This window comes from Abramis brama, assembly GCF_963993115.1.
Source record: "Abramis brama genome assembly, chromosome: 13".
NCBI classification, from domain to species: Eukaryota; Metazoa; Chordata; class Actinopteri; order Cypriniformes; family Leuciscidae; genus Abramis; species Abramis brama.
The window spans coordinates 28,678,583-28,699,404 of record NC_139975.1 but is presented as its reverse complement, the minus strand read 5'-3'; the positions used below and the strand labels follow the sequence as shown (position 1 = coordinate 28,699,404).

Here is a 20,822-nt window from a genome sequence, read left to right as displayed (position 1 = left end):
CTTCCACTAGCCGGTAGAGCCCGACCGATATATCGGCGGGCCGATATTATCGCCCGATATTAGGCATTTTCCAAACTATCGGTATCGGCATTTATAATGGCCGATAAATGAATATTTAAAAAATTTTAAAAAAACGGACTGCATTATCATATTATTTTAGTAAGGCTGAGGACTCTTAAATAACGACAAATAACTAATGTTAGGGAAATCTGTTCATGTTTTGTTACGCGTTTCTGGATTTTTTTTTTTAAATATATATCGGCCGATATATTGTAATATCGGATTTTTAAATCACCAAATATTTGTATAGGTATCGGCCTTAAAAATCCTCGGGCTCTACTAGCCGGTAACAGGACCTGCTCGGTGTCATCGCTTGCTGCGCCATTCCACTCCACGGACTGGATACATGCGCCATTTCACTCAGATGAGTTCTCCTTAGACCTTGAGTTCCTCCTACACTGTCGATGCCCGGTTGGTCAGCCCTCGTGATTGGCTAGGTGCTCCATGTGCATGGTTCCCCCGTTGGGCGACCCCCACATGTGTATTTCCACGGTAAGCCTCCTCCGAGCACGTGTTTTTCCTTGGCAAGTTCCCTCTTGCCATCTCGAGGTTGAAACATTCCACCCTGCGGGCTGGACACCTCTGAGTTTCCATTTGCATCCCGCTCTCGGGTCATATGTGTTTTCTATGTCTGCCCTACGGGTAGGCGCTGTGTTACATATTCCACCTGGGATATGCCACCCAGTGTACCTTGGTATTCATGCGTTAAGCCTAGCCCTTCGTCTGTGCTAGTCTCACGACAGGGAGCTCAGTCTTGCGCAGGGCACTGGAAGACAGCTGCTGTGGCGTGATTGAATTGGGACCCCCATTTTGTCATTCACTGACGTAACTCGTAGTGACTGAACAAAAGGGTTACGTCCCTCTGCCACAACCACTGTACCGCTGGAATGGCCTGAAGTTCAGTCTTGGCTCCTCAGTGGAAAACATGATGCGAGATTACGCTGTGCAAATTCCGCAGACCCATTGCATTTCCATTGCCATTGGCTTGTTTTCTAGAACTCGAAGGTGATAGGCTTCTAAGCGAAACCCCCATTTCGTCATTCATTGACGTAACGTCTCCGTTCCCTCCTCAGGGAACGAGGGTTACATACATAACCAAGACATTTTGTTCTTTTGGTAAAAACTTTTTTCATGGTAAGGTTGACATCTGCATGGAATTTCTCACTACCCTTTATTTTGGAAGTAGACGCCACCCATAGTGGCTTGGAGGCGTCACTGTCAAAGGAACAAAGAGGTAAAGCATATGTGAGGCTTGGCCTTCGCCCTTCTGAACGTTACATGCTCAATTATAGTTCAATGAAAATAGAGTTTTTAGCATTGAAATGGGCAGTTACAAAAAATTTCTGTGAATACCTTTTTGGCACAAGTGCATAATCTACACCGACAACAATCCCTTGAGTCATCTCACCTCCGCAGCGATGGGTGGCCCAGCTTGCATGCTTTGATTATAAAATCCGATACCGGTCTGGCTGTATTAATAGGAAGGCAGACGCTCTATCTCCACAGTATTTACCACCTATTACTACAACTCTTGTTTGGGGGGGGGGAGTGGTTGTCGTAGTGTGGGATCTCTCTCACCATCAGTTAACATTAATAATGCATGCTTCGTTTTACTTTCTTTGCCATTGACATATCCGACCGAACTACAAACTTTCCACTGATGTCTGTGAAAAAGGGATGCGATCAACAAGCTTGCACGTCTGTAGCTGGGTTTCCATACAAGTGTGAAGCGAATATTTTCAAAGTTCGCAAAAAAAAAAAAAAAAAAAAAAAAAGGGAATTAAAGCCATAGTTCAATATAAAATATTTAGATAATATAAATTGATGAAGTAAAACAATAACATGAGATTGAAAAACAATAATTCAATCAATTGGGGGCCCATGTTTTCTTATATATAAGGAAGAGTGCTTCAAGGAAAATAAATTAAATTAAATAAATAAAAAGTTTAGAATCAAATCTATGCATAAAAACCTAATTTTAACCGAATCGTGAGATTCTTAAACAGTCCCACCCCTAGGTATTAGTGTTATTAAAATGTTTTGTTAATGTGCTATGGAAACAAAACAAAATGCTGCGAAAATGCCATTTTTAATTTGGCTTAGACGATAACAGTATAAGAATGATGCGTCTCTTTTATAATGAGCACTCTTGACAATAAGATCTCCTTGCAATTCAATTTTGATGTGGGATGAAGATTTGTAGTTTGTTTTAAAAATATTTTCATTGAGGAGTCCTCAATCCTCATACGTAAGTGTTGGTGTTGCAAGTGTGGTTATGTGATGTCATTATGAAATTTTGGAAGGCAAATTAATTTCAGTTCCTAATACTAATTTTATACTAGACTGATGATAATAATAATAACAATATTAATAATAATAATTTAATATATTAATAGTAAAATGAGGCAATTGTCATCTTGCTATCTTCAAAGACATCAGCCATAGTCTATCGGCCACAACCATATCTAAGATGTTATAGGTCTAAATATTATTTAATGCTGTAACTGTAGGGCTAATACATTATGTCCCCTATGAACTGCATCTGTGAATATTATATTTATTTTTATTTTATTTTATTTATTTATTATTACAGGGACAGTGCATATTAATAAACATTTCTGCCAATATGCCAGAGTTAGCCAGAAGGCTATTTTTCATCTGCAGTCCCCGGACAGATGTTAAAAGTCACCCTAAAACAGAGTAAAATTACATATAAAAAAAAAAAAAATTGTACAATACATAGTATATAGACCTATTCTTTACATCAAATTCATGCTTGTCCGTTTAATGGCTTGCAATCATAAACATCTGCATCTAGCTTCAAAGAGTGTCTTTGAGGGTATTCTATAAAATGAAGACCATCTTTTTTGCATTCCAATTCTGACATTTAAAGGCAAAACAAGAATTTTTTTCTCGTATTCCGTGTATTGTGGCTAATTTTCTCAACTTGTTACTAATGTTTTTTAGCCACCACAATGCACATGCCGCTGCAAGTGATGTAACTGTGACATCTGCTCCCAAGTGGTCTATGATAATGCTTCCCCGCCATTGATGGAATTTTGCGGCAATCCATGTTTTCACTGTTATACGGTAGGGGCGGTATTAGGCATCTTCTGAAATAGTACACAATTTCCAGACCCAAAAAACAATTTTTCCTCTGAAGAGGCAAGGGAGGCAGTGTCTCCTCAAAAAAAACTGTATGAGAAAATAATCGCTATTACAAAAATAAAGCAAGGCAAATATTACAAAATGTGACATTAAAAAGTGTAAAAGTCACTTGTTTTATAAAGTAACCCTGCCCAACAGCGACACCCGCAGGTGAAGTTACAGCGGGAGTCTCTTGTGTCTCGCCTGAGCCTATTGAGTTTTTACAGACCCCCTAAAGCGTGCGGTGGGTTCAGTGGGGGGTAATTGAGAATGAATGGGGGAAAGTCACATGAGAGGAGGCAATGCCTCCATGATTGAATATGATTGGTTATGATTGGCTATGATTGGTTCACGCGATAAATCCTGCCTCTTGTTTTCATGCGCGTTCTCGAATCGGCCTGAATGAAGACAAAGATGAAATGAATGGGAAGACTAATTCAAAAGTAAGTAACAACTGAGCCATTTAGATATCACCGCTTTGTCACGTAAAAATCAAACTTGAAATGGCCTGAAAACATGATGACTGTGAGGGTATTTAGTCCGCAATCAGCTTGGGGAAATTAAAGGTACATCTTCGTGTCTGTGACCAGAGTGTACAAGCTTGATGACTGCTGAAAATAATTTGACTATTAAAAAGAAAAGCTGAACATTAGTTCACAAATAATATATATATTGTTTAAATAGGTACTGCCTTTAGATATTATTTTGGAATACATATAAAAATGTGCAAAAACACTAACTTGATGAAATTTATACTTGGTTTTAATAAATAAAACATTACATAGTTAGTGTAAAAATACAAAATAGAATTGTATTTGGTCTCTCTTTTTTATGTAATGTTTATTTAACCAGGAAAATTAATTGTAACAGGGATGGCACTTACAATGGAAGTGTATGGGAAAAGCATAAGCATACGACTATCCCATATGGAGCAAGCACATGTCTCATGAATACATCATGCTTATATATAATACATATGCACATATGGATCAGGGAGGGGTATTTTCTCCAAGGAGGAAAGTGACAAAGTGCCTCCTCAAAAAAAATAAAAAAAAATAAATAAATAATGAGAAATTAAAATTTGACATTTGTCACATTTAAGATAATTGTCACATATAACAAAATTAAAGTGACACTATCCAACACCAATGGAAATAGGCATTGTCTCATTACCCTCCTTTCAGCTTGTCTTGTTCTGTTTGAGCTCCTCCTCCATGTGAGGGAGTAAGGGCAAAATACAGACGAAAAGCCATATGAGAGGAGGAAGCGTCCCCATCACACTATGATTGCAAGATTGGCTGTTTACCATGGGAATGACATAATGCCCGACTCTCATGTTCACAAACTTTCTGTAAATCAACCTAAATGGGTCAGAGTAGTGGGAATGGACCCGAATTCAAATTAATTCAATAAACTATTAATAATTTGTTAACAAAAACTCTTATTAAAGGTGCTCTAAAGGTCTTGTTGACATTCGAATTGTTGTCAAACAAAACGGAGGCAAGTTAGACCCTCCCTCCTCCTCATCCCGTCTCCTCCCTCCTCCCCTCCCTTCCGGCATAAAGGAAAGTCAAAGTAGTCACTACAAACAAAGTTAAGTTTTACTGATACTTCATTCAATGTGTAATGTCGCCAAGTTAGATAAAGGGTTTTATATATTGCAGAACAGAATGCAGAAAAAGAGAAACATTATTTTAAAATCGTTTCGCCACCTGAAGCTATAACTATAGCTCCCATACAAGGATGCAATAATAGCAAGATAACGTAGCTTCGCGTTTCCCAGTGAGCATAAACAACGGCGGCGGCGTAAACAAATTTAGTCAAAGTTGTCAACAGCCTATAAATGAACATTCAAATTCATAACAAACAGTGGATGAAAACAATCATTCACACAAATTGTCGCCCTACTGTGAATTTGCTTGATCATTTACAATAGAGATTGATCGCTAGCTGCTAGAAACATAACGTTATATGTTGTATTCACCAAAGTTAACGCTGACTGCATAGTTCTAGCTAATTACATCCTTGTGTTGGTTTGGCGAACATGAACGTCAGTTTAGAAAGAAATATGGATTTACCTGTTCTGCAAAAACAGAGCAACCTGAATGTGGATTGGAAGCCCTTCTGCCGGCGGAGTTCTCGCCACCTTTAAAAGGTTTTTCCAATGTAAATTCGGTATTTTGCGTGTTCCTTATCCTCGTCCCTTATCCTTGTCCCTCTTCTTTGCAATTTGTTCATCGGAACGTCGTCTCTTTGGTCGTGTTTCGGCCATAATTCAAACTTCCCTCTTCATGCTTCTCTCTCCTCCACACACCCACTTCATGTACACTCGCACTAACCCCCCAAACCCCACCCTCAAATACTTCTTGTCGGTGATTGGCTGGAGCACTGTTTGTTGTGTTTCATGGTGCGGGTGAGCCCAGTTTGTTTTTGTTGCCGTTTGTGGAGCCTGTGGTGTCTACAGAGACCGCGTTTTTTTACAGTGTGTTCAGGGGACAGGCAGCTAGCGGAGAGTGAGGAGATGTTTGCTGTATGTGACAAAAAATGTTTTGGCCTAAAAAACGCATGGCATCGCTTAGAGCACCTTTAACACAGAAGATATACATTTTATCACTTGTTGCTTTATTGTGTCACTCTGATTAGGACATTATTTTATGATGTTTCATAAACAAAGTTCGGGAGAAGCAAATAATCAATCCAATCAACTTGTCATTAAACAATTACCATGTTGTCTACCCTATCAGCATGAGAGAAAGCATATATATATATTCACTCTGTCAATTCACCTAACATTCCTTGACAGTTTTCAGCATTTGGCCCCACCCTACCTTCCTATCATTTCCAAAACGAGCTCTCCCGTCCGATGAAGAATCTTTCGTCCTTCAGGAATCTTTGCCGCAATCCTCTTGTGTTATCTCGCGGGCGTCAAGCCAAACAAACGGGTCCAATCAGTCGTTGAGTCACAAGTACATTTATGCCATCTATATTTATTTTGATCGGGGGAATACACGTTTTAAATGGTTTCGGTTCAAATTATTTGCTGTCATTAACGCGCTGCTTCCTTGTGGCTTAAACTCACAAGTACAAAAAGTAGCTCGCACATTACGTGCAGACTGCACGCACAGTCTCACACAGAATCATTAAGAACCTATTGTTAACGCTGCCTTGCAATTTATCTACAAAAATCGCTTAGAACATTAAAGTTATAGTACAGATGTATTTTTATTTTTAAAGTAATTTAAAACCACAGCTTCACCATTGGTTAAAAATCTCAACAAAATCGGCAGGTAATGTGACCCATAGAAATGAAGAGAAAATTTTAAATAAAAAATTCATACAAGCAGTGTGTTTCCACGGCAAAGTTTAGTAGTCCTTAGTGATTTTCAAACACAATTGGATAAATTCAAGGTGCAAAATTCTATGAAAGCTCTTTGTCTTTCATCATAAGTGAGTCTCTTTTGAACTTCACTAAATAAATGAACCAGCAACAGATAAAGGAACAAACGATCATCTAAATCAGATTGTACTTTGCTGTTTGATGATCATCCAACATCAAACAACGACTGCAGTATCAAATCGATGCGTCAGAGGTGAATATACGCAGGTTATAAACCATTAAGGCTTCTCATGTATTCATTCAAAATAAATCAAATAAAAATAATTTAGCAATTGATCTCTCAGCCCCACACGGTTTCCGGTGAGCTTTGGATTTCAATCACCCAGGATAAACCATGGGTCTAGCCACATCCATTGAATTCTGGGCATTAACTTGGATATAGTTAATTTCCAGGCTGCACTGCACGAGGAGAAATCAAAGGACATTTCTGGTCTCACCCACCTTCCCAGACATTTTAAACTGTCCTAAACGCGAACAGCTATCTTTGCTCGGCCACTTAAACTTCAGATGCGCATAATCCTGCAAGGCTGCCCTCTAAACTCTAAACCTCTAAACCTACAAGCTCACCATATCCACCTCCCGCAGGATCCCACTCGCTTCTCACACTGCCACAGCAGTATCATCTCCTCCACTCCCACAGGAGCTCCGTCTCTGGCGTTCCTCTGGTTAACCTTCTTCACTGTCACAGCAGTCCATTCTGCTCCCACTGGAGTCCAGTTTCTCTGGTTAACCTTGCCTTCACTGCCGCAGCAGTGATGTCCCCTCACGCTCCTGCAGGAGCTCAGTTTCTCTAGCTAATGTTCTCCACTGCCACAGCAGTGATGTGACCATCGGCTCCCTCAGGAGCTCAGTTTCTGTCTAACCTTCCTTAAACAATGGAACAGCCTGTCCATTTTCTATAATAATCTGATTTCTCTCCCCGTGGATATCCAACTGTTCACCGACGCAGCTCCCGCCATTGATTTCGGGGGATTCTACCAAGGCCGTTCGTTCGTGTCTACATGGCCCGCCCAGCTGTTAGACTCACCGCAGTCACTAACATCCTCAGCGCTGTTCAAGTTGTATCCTTTAGTGGTAGCAGCTTTCCTGTGGGGTAAAGAATGGTCCACTAACAGCATCATAGTGCACTGCGACAAACAAGCAACCGTGCATTAGTGTTGGATGATGTCCCCTAAATTGGCAGTTGACGATGTTTACAGTAAAACATTGAGATGGACGATGATATCGTCGTCGGGGGGGGCTCTTAATGCTACTGAAACGTGCTGACCATCACGAAAAGGGAGAGAGAGAGAGAGAGAGAGAGAGAGAGAGAGAGAGAGAGAGAGAGAGAGAGAGAGAGAGAGAATGCACATAGTACTTACATCTACTGTGTTTACGGGAATACTCGACTTGGCATTTTTAAATATTTCGGTTTATTTGGCCGTTTAGGCGTGCAACCGAAGACAAAGGCTACTATGCTTGTCCGCGTTGGACACGCACAGCATCCTGTCAGTGTAATTCAGTTCTCTTTCGCGACTTATCGTGCTTTTAATATTTCTTTTCAATATAAAGCACATCCTGCTCTTTTCGCTCTCTTTCATTCATGTTTTGTTATTAATAACTTTAAACAGAATCATCAACTGAAATCTGTGCGGATTATCAAAAATACGACACATTTATAGGACACAAAGGGTCTCTGCGGCAAAAGTGAAAGTAGGCTACCAGCAGCCAGCGGTTGAAATGTTTCGAAATGTCTCTTTGCACAGCAAAGCACCCGTTTCAATAAAAGGATATATTAAAGTTTATATAACTTACTTTTACATTTTCGCTGCTGTTCTAAAATGATTTTCGCCATTACCTTAAACAAGCTGCCGCTGCTTGAATCCCAGTGCAGGAGCTGTAGGTTGCACCGAACAGCACTGAACATGCACTTTTGCTGGTACAACTTGAATATAATTATTATCATAAACTTTTCATTAACTTCGGTAGGTTCTACAACAATGGAATTGTAATTGGCTGCTTTTTCTGCAGAGAGCCGATCTCTGTTGATGTGTCTTAATTTTTTTATCGTTTGTTGCTAATGGGTAAGAGACCTTGCGAGCCACATGATTTTTGCCAAAGAGCCAGGTATGGCTCGCGAGCCATAGGTTCCCAACCACTGGTGTACACAAATCAATAGATTAAATTACGTGACCTTTCACGAACTGCCGTGAGACTGGGCTGGTCTGACAGAGTGGGGGGCGTGGCATCACGATGGTGGCTCTCCATCGTGATGTCGGTCAGCCACAACCCTACCGTGCATTGCATCAACAAAGTCCGCTCAAATTCCCCCGCACTAATGCCTCTCCTAAAACGCCTCATTTGGATTGCAGCCTGCGATCAGTTCATCATTAGCCTGACGTCGTCATACTCAGATTCTAGTCAGAATGTGAGTCTGATACTGCTCCATTGAGCTTTGATTATGGGGCGTGTTTCAATCGAACCAGGAAGGAAAATGCCTCTGCACTCAATTGGATAGTCAACGGCTCTGCCTACAACCAATCAGAGCAACGGAGTAAGTGACGTATGTTTTTCATTCATGTTTCCGATCGACAAATGCCTTGATCGTGGTTCTCTGTTCCTCTTTTAAAATGAATGCGCCGTCGATATCTTCTATAACAGTTGCGATGGCGGAATCTACACATAATGTTGTATAAACAAAGTTCGAGAGGAGCACGTTCAAATAATCAATCCAATCAACTTGTCATCAAACAATGACCGTCTACGGTCTACACTATCAGCATGAGAGGAAGCATATATTTATTCACTATGTCAACTCACCTAACATTCCTTGACAGTTTTCAGCATCCCTCCACTCACTCACGGCTTGTTCTTCCACAGCCTGGAATACGGGGGTAGTACTTTGGGTTCGGGCCGAATACCGAGCCCGAGCCCTCTCCTCGGACAGCACGCCAAATATGCATTTATTCTATCTGACTTATTTGTAAGTGTGAATTCGTGAAATAACAATTCTCCAGCGGCAGTCATCTTTGTTGTAAACGAATTCAACCCAAGCGCTCGTTGGTGACGTGGATAATTACGTTACGTTGCTCATCTGTCCATCATCGTATAAAGCCCGCCCTGACAATTTGATTGGTCCGAACAATTTTTGTTCGGGCATAATAGCTCCTCAACGGATCGAGTCCAGACCGAACTTCCCGACCTAAAAATGTTGTGGGCGGGACTAAGTTCGGCTGGCATCCAGGCTAGTTCATCATAACTGCAAAACATGTTCCCAGGTCCAAAAATCAAATAGCTGACTCTCTCTCGTTTTGCTTTCCAGAAATTCAGGTTGCTGGCACCAAACGCAGACCCATTCCCAATCCCAGTACCTCACTATTCAGAGCTGATATTCCCATAAACCACCCATTGAAACCACTTCTCGACGCCTCTCTTAATTCCATTCTTTAAGCCGTTTCATCCAGCACCCTCCAATCCTACTTAACCGCAAGGAGGCGTTTTAAGTCTTTCCACTTCACATACAACCTGCCTTTTCCCAATTTTTCTCTGCTCACCATCACTTCATTCATATCCTATCTCAACAGCATCAAGAACCTCAAAGCCTGCTCCATCAAGGGTTATCTAAGCGGAATCCAATTCTTCCACAAACTCATTTTTGGTTCACCTTCCTCAGAGATAGCAAATTCTCAAACATCGATGCTCATCAAAGGCATCCAAAAAACCCAACCTACCTGCCCAGATGCCAGACAACCAATAACGTTAGACATACTTACTAAATGCATCTCCACCCTCCGCCGAGGCTACCACTCCACCAACACTGCCCGCACACTGGATGCAATATTCATATTGGCTTTTTTCGGTTTCCTCAGATGCTCAGAACTCACCATCACTTGCAGCTTCAACCCAAAAGCCCACCCCACAATCACAGATAGTGTTAGACAACGAAACCATCTCTTATTTCATAAAGCAAAGTAAGACAGATCAAACCAGGAAAGGCCATTTCATATACATTTTCAATTTCTCATCACCAATCCAACCGTACCAAACTGTCTAAGCCTACATGCTTTTCAGAAACTCTCAGACTAAATCCCCTTCCGACCCACTTTTCGCAGACGACTCCAACCATCCGTCACACGTTTCTTAAGTCCGTTTTGCTCCATTCAGGCATCCCAGCAGACCACTTTTCCAGCCATTCATTTTGCATTGGCGCAGCGACCACAGCTGCCCAAAAAGGCCTCTCTCAGCAGCAGATCCAAGCACTTGGCTGCTGGTCATCAGAGGCCTTCAAGAGTTACATCCGCTCAAATCGCTTCAATATCAAAGAAGCCTAACGAACCCTCAATTCTGGTTAAATTCTTTTTGTCAACTTCTCATACACCCAACCCTACAGCCCACCACTCCTGCAGGAGCCACGTTCCCCATCCTAACTCGCCGCAGCAGTGTCATCTACTCCACTCCCGCAGGAGCTCAGTTACTCCGTCCAAACATGCTCCACTGCTGCAGCAGTGTCATCTACTCTGCTCCCGCAGGAGCTCAGTTCTATGTTCAAAATTGTTTTGGATATTTAAAAGCAAGTTGAAAAGCAAGTTTGGTCCACTGCCGCAGCAGTGTCCTCTACTCCGCTCCCGCAGGAGCTCCGTTACTCCGTCCAAACTTGCTTCACTGCTGCAGAAGTGTCATCTCCTCCACTCCCACAGGAGCTCCGTTTCTCCATCCAACTCGCTTTCACTGCCGCAGCAGTGTTTCCTCTTCCGTTCCCACAAGTACTCAATTCTCCATCCTTTTGCCATCAGATAGTTGGAAAGCAAGTCGAAAGCAAGTTTGATCCACAGCAGTGTCATCTCCTCTGCTCCTGCAGGAGCTAGTTCTCCATCAAACTTGCTTCCACTGCAGCGGTTATACCATTCTCCTCCGCTTCCGCAGAAGTACATTACGTACGACCATCCCCAGCCTACCACCTGAGAGGCACACCCATCCGACATCATGACAACCAACTCCCGCCCGATGTTACAAGAAGCCTTCCAGCGACTAACCCCTTCATACCTTAAGCTTTGCACTCCACAAGTTTTGGGGGGGGGGGGGGGTCATCAACATCATTCTGGCGGCTGTCCTGCATTTATTTGCAGCTTTTGGGGGAGTACTCTGGGTTCGGGCCGAATACCGAGCCCGGAGCCCTCTCCTCGGACAGCATGCCAAATACGCATTTATTCTATCTGATTTATTTGTAAGTGTGAACTCATGAAATATAATAATAATAATCAAGCACCTGCACAGAGAGGCCCCAAGTGGTGCTCACGCCCCTGCTCTTTTGGTCTCTGACTAGATAAGTGGCCTTTTCTTTTTAAGTACATTTATTTTTTAAGTTTTTATTTAAATTTGTCCCATGGCATAAATTCTCAATTAAGTGTGTGCCCGAAAAACTGTATTAAAGCTACAATATGTAATTTTTGTCACTGCTAGGGGTCGCTAACCTCTTACAATAACAAAGGCGTCGGTTGATGACGCATAAGCGGAATTATGGAACTTGTCGTAATGCCGAAGGATCTAATAATGTTTATGGATGAGTGAATACATTGATGTTTTTAACATGACTGTGGTATGAAGCAGGGCGCGATTGCTAATAAAAGACAGATATCAGCTCCACACGCGAGTCCCGCGGATATAAAGGAATGAGGACATTTTATTCTACAGAACTCCCCTGCAAGTGCAGAATTAATACTCACACAGGTCAGTTTATTAGACGAATGAAACTTGTGAGGTAATGCAGTGCTGTTTCACTTGGTCTACACTATCACACTAAACTGCATTTGAGCGTGTTTAAAGTTATAATGTTATTCTATGTTTTAGTTTGTCTGTATGAGACTAGCAGTAAGCTAGATCAACATTAGAATAACATACTGATCATATTCTAACATTTCATCATGTTGAGCTATATAACATTGATTAATTTTATGTACATTTGCTCACCTGTCTAATAAAGTACATGCAAGAGAGGTGTCTCTGTCAAGTCGAAGTTTGTCATCGACGTGGAGCTCTCGGCATCTCGAAAACGCCACGCTGATATTGATCCACATTTTAGTTCTCCTTTTGTCACAAAGTCTGCTAGCCATGGTCCATAATGTTTGAACAAAACAACAACAGCATAAGCGTGCCGCTAGACATAACGCAGTTATTCATGTCTGTCGCCATGGTTACTATGGCAGTACGAGCGGAAACCAGGGATAACACGGATATTAAGTCATTGACAGGCAACAAGTGAACAGGGACGAGCCATTATTTAAAATTGGAATTTCTCTGAAATTAAAAATCTTTGGGAACTTTTGGGATATTGTAAGTACACAACTGCAGTAAATATATCACACTGTGCAAGTGATTTTTGGATATTTTATTACAAAAATCTTACATAATGTAGCTTTAAGATCTAATTCTGCGAGACTGAACAGTATGTAACTAACTTAAAGGTAGGGTATGGGATTTGCACGGCCGGCAGATTTTGAAAATACACAACTCAAATGGTCTTTTCTTTCCTCCAACGCTGGCCCTGACTCCACCCATTCGACGCGCAATGGATGGGAGGTGGATGGGGGGAGGGTGTACGACCGTTTGATTGACGAACTTACTGTCCAATGATTCTAGGTGGTCTTGGAAATGATTGGCTGGAGTTTTTCGAGTCCTGCCCGTTCCACAGATGATTAAATTGCTTAATTTTCATTTCAGTGCTTCTAACTCAGTGGCTGTAAGTGGGTTAGGAATTGGATTTCAAGTGATTTTGAAAAAATGGACAAAAAAGAGAATCACATACCCCACTTTTAAATTGTATGTATTTTTATAGTAATTATGAGAGGGGTGCCCTTTTTTCTCACTTGAGCACCTGCCCCCCAAAATATCTGTTAACGGCCCTGATAATAATAGTAGAATAACAGTTAATAGTAACAAAATCTGCACAAAATATGTTTACTGTATTAAGTTATTGATTGCTGAACAGTATAATATTTGTAAGCAAAATTAAAATATTTGAAATTATTGAAATTTTAAAATGTTTTTATTTTAGTAAGCAGTAAAGTTTAGAACACTGATTTTACTATTTCAGCATAAACATACAAAAATATTATAGTACAGGCTATGTCTTAAATGTATAGTACCCCAACTTAACAGGATGCTCATTTCTACTTTCCAAGAATATTTTGTAATTATTTAACAACATTAGGCCTACTTTATTTGTCAAACTTTGCTCTGCCATCTGATCTTCTTTCTCTGTTCACAGTCTCACATTAAAGAGAGCTCTTTCTACATATTTATACGCCTCTCGCTGGCTTCTAACACTGCACAGGCCATTTAAATGCTAAGTAGCCTTGTCTTTTTCAGTCTATTTGATTATGGTCATACACTGGTCAGATGACCATCCATCAAGACTGGATTTGCACTTGTGAAATTTAATTATGAATGTCTGCTTGCAAAATTCTTTCACATAAATCTATTCAACTTCGGGATACAGCTATTATTTTTAGTGGAGTGAAGGGTTCATACAGAAAGAGCATGTGGAAATATGCCAGCACTTGGTGATTTATCTTTACAAAAAAAACTCTTTCTACAATCCACAATGAGTTCCACACCTCTAGTATAAGCCTCCTTCAGTAGCTAAAAAGTGTCTTCTTCATGATACCTTAATTTGAAATATCATGTCAAGGAATGCATGTGAATTCTTGTCACCAATTTATAGAATAATAAAATTCAGCTTGTGGAAACGCATTACCACTTGCTATTTCATCCTAGCCACAAAGCTACAAAGAGCTCCATTGAAGACAGCAGATTAGAATTTCTTCCATGGCAAACATGAGTGCACTTTTTTCCTCTAAGAGGCCAAGGGAGTTGACGGTGATAAATGGTAGTGGCAGAGGCACAGCAGCACCCACATGGGGATTGGCACTGTCATCTGTTTTCATTTAGCCAGAGATTCATGGCACTCTTGCATTCAAAACGCGTGAAGATGCTCTACTGGAAATTGAGAGGGTTAATTTCACTCACCCTCACTCTTTCGCCAGTCTTGGGCTATCGAAAGTGGATTCGCATCCATTCAATCATTCACTCTTTGCCAACATACCAATGAAACTCAATATGCATCTACAAAGCCTTTTTTCCAGTTCACCCAAAATTGTACATTCTGTCATTATTTACTTACACTCATGTCATACCCTACCCATCATATTATGTTCTTACTCCCATGAGATTTGTGTGGGGAACAGACCAAGTATTATTTTTAAGATGACTTTTTGAAGAGAAAAAAATACAGAAGCTCGGACATTCTCGGACACATCTACTTTAGTTTTTCATGGAAAAAGAAAACATGAGGATGAGTAAATGATGAATAAATTTTCATTTTGAGGTTTGCTTCAAATAAGACTGCATGTGTACTGTGCCGAATTGTCAATTTAAATAATATTGATGATGAAATACATTAACCATCTGTTGACATTAATTATAGGGGCAGTAAAGTAAGTATTGTAACAATACCACATCTGATGAATTACCACACATCTTAACACAGTAGATTAATTTGATTAAGAATACTGAAATAGAGTTTTCTCTGTTTTGATATCTACTGTGTTGATTGCAAACTATATTTGGTATAGATATATATAGTATCTCACAAAAGTGAGTACACCCCTCACATTTCAGCAGACATTTTAGTATTTCTCAAGGGACAATACTATAGAAATAAAACTTGGATATATTTTAGAGTAGTCATTGTGCTGCTTGTATAGCAGTATATATTTACTGTCCTCTGAAAATAACTCAACATACAGCCATTGTCAAAATAGCTGGCAACAAAAGTGACTACACCCTAAGTGAACATGTCAAAACTGTGTCCAAAGTGTCAATATTTTGTGTGAGCACCATTGTTATCTAGCACTGCCTTAATCCTCCTGGCCATGGAGTTCACCAAAGTTCACGGGTTGTTGCTGGGATCCTCTTCCACTCCTCCATAATGACATCACAGAGCTGCCGGATGTTAGACACATGGCACTTCTCCACCTTCCGCTTGAGGATGACCCACAGGTGCTCAATAGGGTTCAGGTCTGAAGACATACTTGGCCACTCCATCATCTTCAGCTTCCTCAGCAAGGCAGTTGTCATCTTGACGGTGTGTTTTGGGTCGTTATCATGCCGTTCAGCCCAGTTTCTGAACGGAGGGCATCATGTTCTGCTTCAGAATGTCGCAGTACATGTTGGAATCCATGTTTCCCTCAATGAAGCGTATCTCCCCAGTACCAGCAGCACTCATGCAGCCCCAGGCCATGATGCTACCACCACCATGCTCGACTGTAGGCAAGACACAATTTTCTTGGTACTCCTCACCAGGGCATCGCCACACATTCTGGACACCATCTGAGCCAGACAAGTTTATCTTAGTCTCATCAGGCCAGGCCAGGACATGGTTCAAGTAATGCTCTTGGACAGGTTGCTTTCAGCAAACTGTTTGCGGGCTTTCTTATGAGCCAGCTTTTAAAGGGTTAGTTCACCCAAAAATGAAAATTCTGTCAGTAATTACTCACCCTCATGTTGTTCCAACCGCGTAAGACCTTCGTTCATCTTCGGAACATAAATTAAGATATTTTTGATGAAATCTGAGTGCTGGATCACTTGTCCATAGGCTGCTAGGTGACCGAAACTTGCTGGCCCAGAAAAGTTATTAAAGAGATCGTTAATATAGTCCAAGTGACTACAGTGGCTTAATCTTAAGTATATCAAGCGACGAGAATACTTTTTGTGCGCACAAACAAACAAAAATAACGACTTTATTCCACTATTAATTTCCTTCTCTCTGGGCCTCGTAGTGTTTTTGCGCAGCGCGTCTGTGTTACACGTCATCACGCATCACACACATGACCAGCGTCGGCCAATAGTGAGCCTACGTGGTGACGTGTAACACAGACGCGCAGCGCAAAAACACTACGTGAACCAACTAGGGGCCCAGAGAGAAGGAAATGAATAGTGGAATAAAGTCGTTATTTTTGTTTGTTTTTGCGCACAAAAAGTATTTTCGTCACTTGATATACTTAAGATTGAGCCACTGTAGTCACTTGGACTATATTAACGATCTCTTTAATAACTTTTCTGGGCCAGCAAGTTTCGGTCACCTAGCAGCCTATGGAGAAGTGATCAGCTCTCAGATTTCATCAAAAATATCTTAATTTGTGTTCCGAAGATGAACGAAGGTCTTACGCGGTTGGAACAACATGAGGGTGAGTAATTACTGACAGAATTTTCATTTTTGGGTGAACTAAACCTTTAAGAGGCTTCCTTCTGGGACGACAGACATGCAAACCGACTTGTTGCAGTGTGCGTTGTATGGTCTGAGCACTAACAAGCTGACCTTCCGCTTCTGCATTCTCTAAAGTAATGCTGGCAGCACTTATACGTCTGTTTCTTTAAACCAGCTTCTGCGCCTGATGCGGCCCTTGTGTGGCCTGTTCCGAGTGGAACCCGTCTTGGAAAATCTCTGTATGACCCTGGCCTGTACTGTAACTCAGTTTCAGGGTGTTACCAATCTTCTTATAGCCTAGGCCGTCTTTGTGGAGAGCAACAATTCTAATTCTAAGAGTTATTTGCCATGAGGTGCCATATGAGGTGCCATGTTGAACATCCAGTGGTCAGTATGAGAGAATTGTAAGCACAAATTTTAACTGCTCTAATACAAGATACAACAATTTGTATGGTCCTGTCAAGCAGACAAAAACATGAAAATGATGAATAGGACATATCCAAGTTTCATTTCTATAGTATTGTCCCTTGAGTAGATATACTAAAATGTTTGCTAAAATGTGAGGGGTGTACTCACTTCTGTGAGATACTGGGTATGTATATACATACATATATATATATACATATACATATATATATATATATATATATATATATATATATATATGTATTTATCTGCTGCTTTCCTCTAACAAACATAATCTATTTCTTAATGAGTGTAATAGAAAATGTGCAAATTATTAGTAAAGATCAGACTTTAGAGAAAAAGCTTAACCTCCAACTATTTAGTGTCAGTGAACAAGACTGCAATTAAAGAGAAATTAAAACAGCCACAGGATACAATAACTTCACTTTCCTAATCCATTATACATTTGCACCTGAAATTATCAAGCACTGTTGCTGTACATTAGAGAACCATTAGTACTGCTTTCATGTCAGTCTTCATGTAGGCTACAATATTCCATCAGTGGTAATTAAAACACAAAATTAAGCAGGGAGAAACAGTGGAAAAAGCTCATTAATGGAGTTGCATTTATTTGTTATGAATCAAGCCTAGAGTTTGTGGAGGTAGCACAGTACAATATCCAGTCCTCTGCAAGATTTAAGTTTATCAACATTAAAGAAACCTACTGTAGAAACAGATCTAGTAGAACCGCATCAGTGCCCAATCTGCCAGAAAACGCTTTGAAAATGTGAGACAGATATGAAATATTGCAATCTAGAGCTACTATTCCAAACAACTAACGTAAGGTAGGGTAAAGTAAGATGCATTCCGCAGTGTGTGTTGGGGGGAAATACCATCATACAAGCAGGATTCAAAAAAGCCTGCACAACTTACATAAACCCCCAAAAAATTTGGTCTGAAATGTATGTTGATGACATCACATTTAAATCTTTCTAAATCTTTATCTATAAAGCTCCATCCGTTACCTTTAACAACTTATTCTCTATATCAGCCTTTACCACAGAGAAACGTATCATGGGTAAAAAGCTTTATGAATGAATGAATGAATAAATATATATATATAAAGAAAAAAGGAAATAATCAAAGATTGACTGTGGTGCAGAAGAACACTTGTTGCCATGGAATATCACCAAATTTTTATATCCCTGTTAAAGTGGCACTAATAGTATGTATGTCTTATCTCATATACAATGTGATCAACATATAAAACCATCCAAGTTATATTGAACCTTATAATTACTGTCATGGTTACTATGGTAGATTTTATCAGACACATGCAGGCCTGTTGTTCATACGGTAAAATCATATTAAAATATTATTACAGCTCCTTCAATCATTGTAAGTAGCTTTCAAAAGCTTCCTGCAATGTTTTATTTATTTATTTATTATAATAAAGCCACCACTGTAGAACAAAGTAATATATATGGAAACATAGTATCAACATATTTTGTACCGAATAAATCTGTTAAAGCTACAGTAGGTTAGATCAAGCAGGAATGCACATTTCCACTTTTTACAGTGCAACAATATCCGTACAAGGACCATCTTTTTGGTGGTTACCATGGTGACTTTAATAAGGGCCAACCGTCCCTTACCAGTTAAGTATCCCATATAGTAAATCTCCAGACATTTATATTGCTATGCATTTAACATAACAGATCGCTATCAGTGTGGGTAAAGTAGTGCAAAATAAAAAAAAATCTTGAGGTTAACAAAAAATAATAATGACGTATAATCCGCCACACGAGAGATACAATATAGACAGTCAATCCTTTTTTTTTTTCATATAGTCCACTTACCGGATGATGCTGAAGTGTTTTCACCCTCGCACGTCAGATAAACGAATAATCTTTGCGATGTATTTCCACAAGTGTATATCAGATGTACTTCATGAAGATGTGGTTTATCACGGGCAGAACCCGCAGATGAAATTAAACGAGATAAACTGAGGTGAACCGTAAATAGCGAGACGGTGTCAGTCAATATAACGATGCAGTTTGTCAAAGTCGCCAAAGTTATTTCTGCTGATCGTCATACATCATCTGCTCGACTTGTTAGTTTTTGACATCCACTTAGAACTTCCATCCTATCAGATTTTTTTTAACCAGCACCTGGAGGATAACTGCCCCTTTCTCTGCTTTAGAGTGAATTCAATCCTTTGGAAGCGCCTCACACGTAATTCAGGAAGCAGCAGATAGATGGAGAGTTCAGTCGTATCACACACATGCGGTTACAGGGCTTTTCAGATCGACACACTACCATATTACTTCTAATAGGAATGCAGTATACAGTATTGGTGTCCGATTCACAAATGAATCATCTTTTGAACAGCTTTTTTAGTGATTTGGTTGAACCGATTCGCGCAGCATCTGTGAATCACTCGACAGTGAGGACGGCGAATAACACTTCATAAGACGCTGGATTCTGTAAGACAAGAATTGGGAAAAAAGGTGATTAACATCGGTATGTTATTAAAACTTGTACTGCAACATGACACGTAAAATTACTTATGCGAACTCTTTTGAGTCATCAAACGAATCAGTGTAGCCTACCGTTTCTTTTAAACAAACAGTCCGAACGAACCGACTCGTTCAAACGTATAGGACCTCTATATACTAGTAGAATTGTGTGTAGAATGTAGAGCGTTAGTTCTGCTGTTCTTCAGCTGTTCTTCAGCACTTAACTCTTCAATCCGTTTATTAGAAAACTCTTTTTAAGTAGAATTATTTTCATGTATCTGTTTTAAACATACATACAGCTATAGAATGAGTGTTTGCTGAAATAGTTTTGCAGTGTTTTATGACAATATCCGAGTTAGCGCCTCCCTGTGGTCTATCACGTGTATGAATATCCCTGGATTGAGTGTGGGTATTTTGAGACTTTCCTGATCACAAAACACACGTGGATCTGTCAATTTGAGCTTAACCAATCAAAAAAATACTCCCTTGTTTGAGAGTAGGTGGCTGTAGTCAGTGGAGGAGTGAAATAAATGCAATCAAGATAGTTCTCACTTCTCGTAGGATCAGCCACCTATGATATCAAAGGCAGATATCGCGTGATTCATGCTCATGTTCTTTGTTACTAATAGGGTAAGACGGGTAAGATGCACCCCGGGGCACTGTTTCTCTTGACCATAGATGGCACAAAATCTCCTCTCAACATTTGATGAATGAATGTGCTCTTCTTAATTTTCTAATTTCGTCTAAATATCAACATTTGTGAAATTTAGTCAGTCAAAACTTTCTTTACGTTAACCATGTAGGCTAATCTAATTTTGTGTCTCTGCAAAATAGTGATATGTGTCATTGTATTAGGCCTATGCTTGTGTCCATTTGTTAAATCTGCATTTGTGGACATGTTAATGTTTTTGTTTTGTTTTTCTTATTGTATTTCATGGGGTTATTATTCATTTCCATGAGTTAGATGTAGGCCATGGCTTACGTTTTAGATATCTTTGCTATTCATTAGGCTAACTGAGTGAAATCATTTTATTTATTAGAATGGGGTTGA

General features: G+C 40.1%; 1 protein-coding gene across 1 annotated transcript in view; it reads right to left on the bottom strand.

Moving 5' to 3' along the window:
• Window positions 1-19,534, bottom strand: part of LOC311095362 (X-linked interleukin-1 receptor accessory protein-like 2) — a gene marked incomplete at its 3' end in the record, with an annotated part of 276,724 nt that extends 257,190 nt beyond the window's left edge. Inside the window, exon 1 of the mRNA XM_084133854.1 lies at window positions 19,112-19,534. The remainder of the gene's footprint in view (window positions 1-19,111) is intronic.
• Between the last annotated feature and the right edge of the window lie 1,288 nt (window positions 19,535-20,822).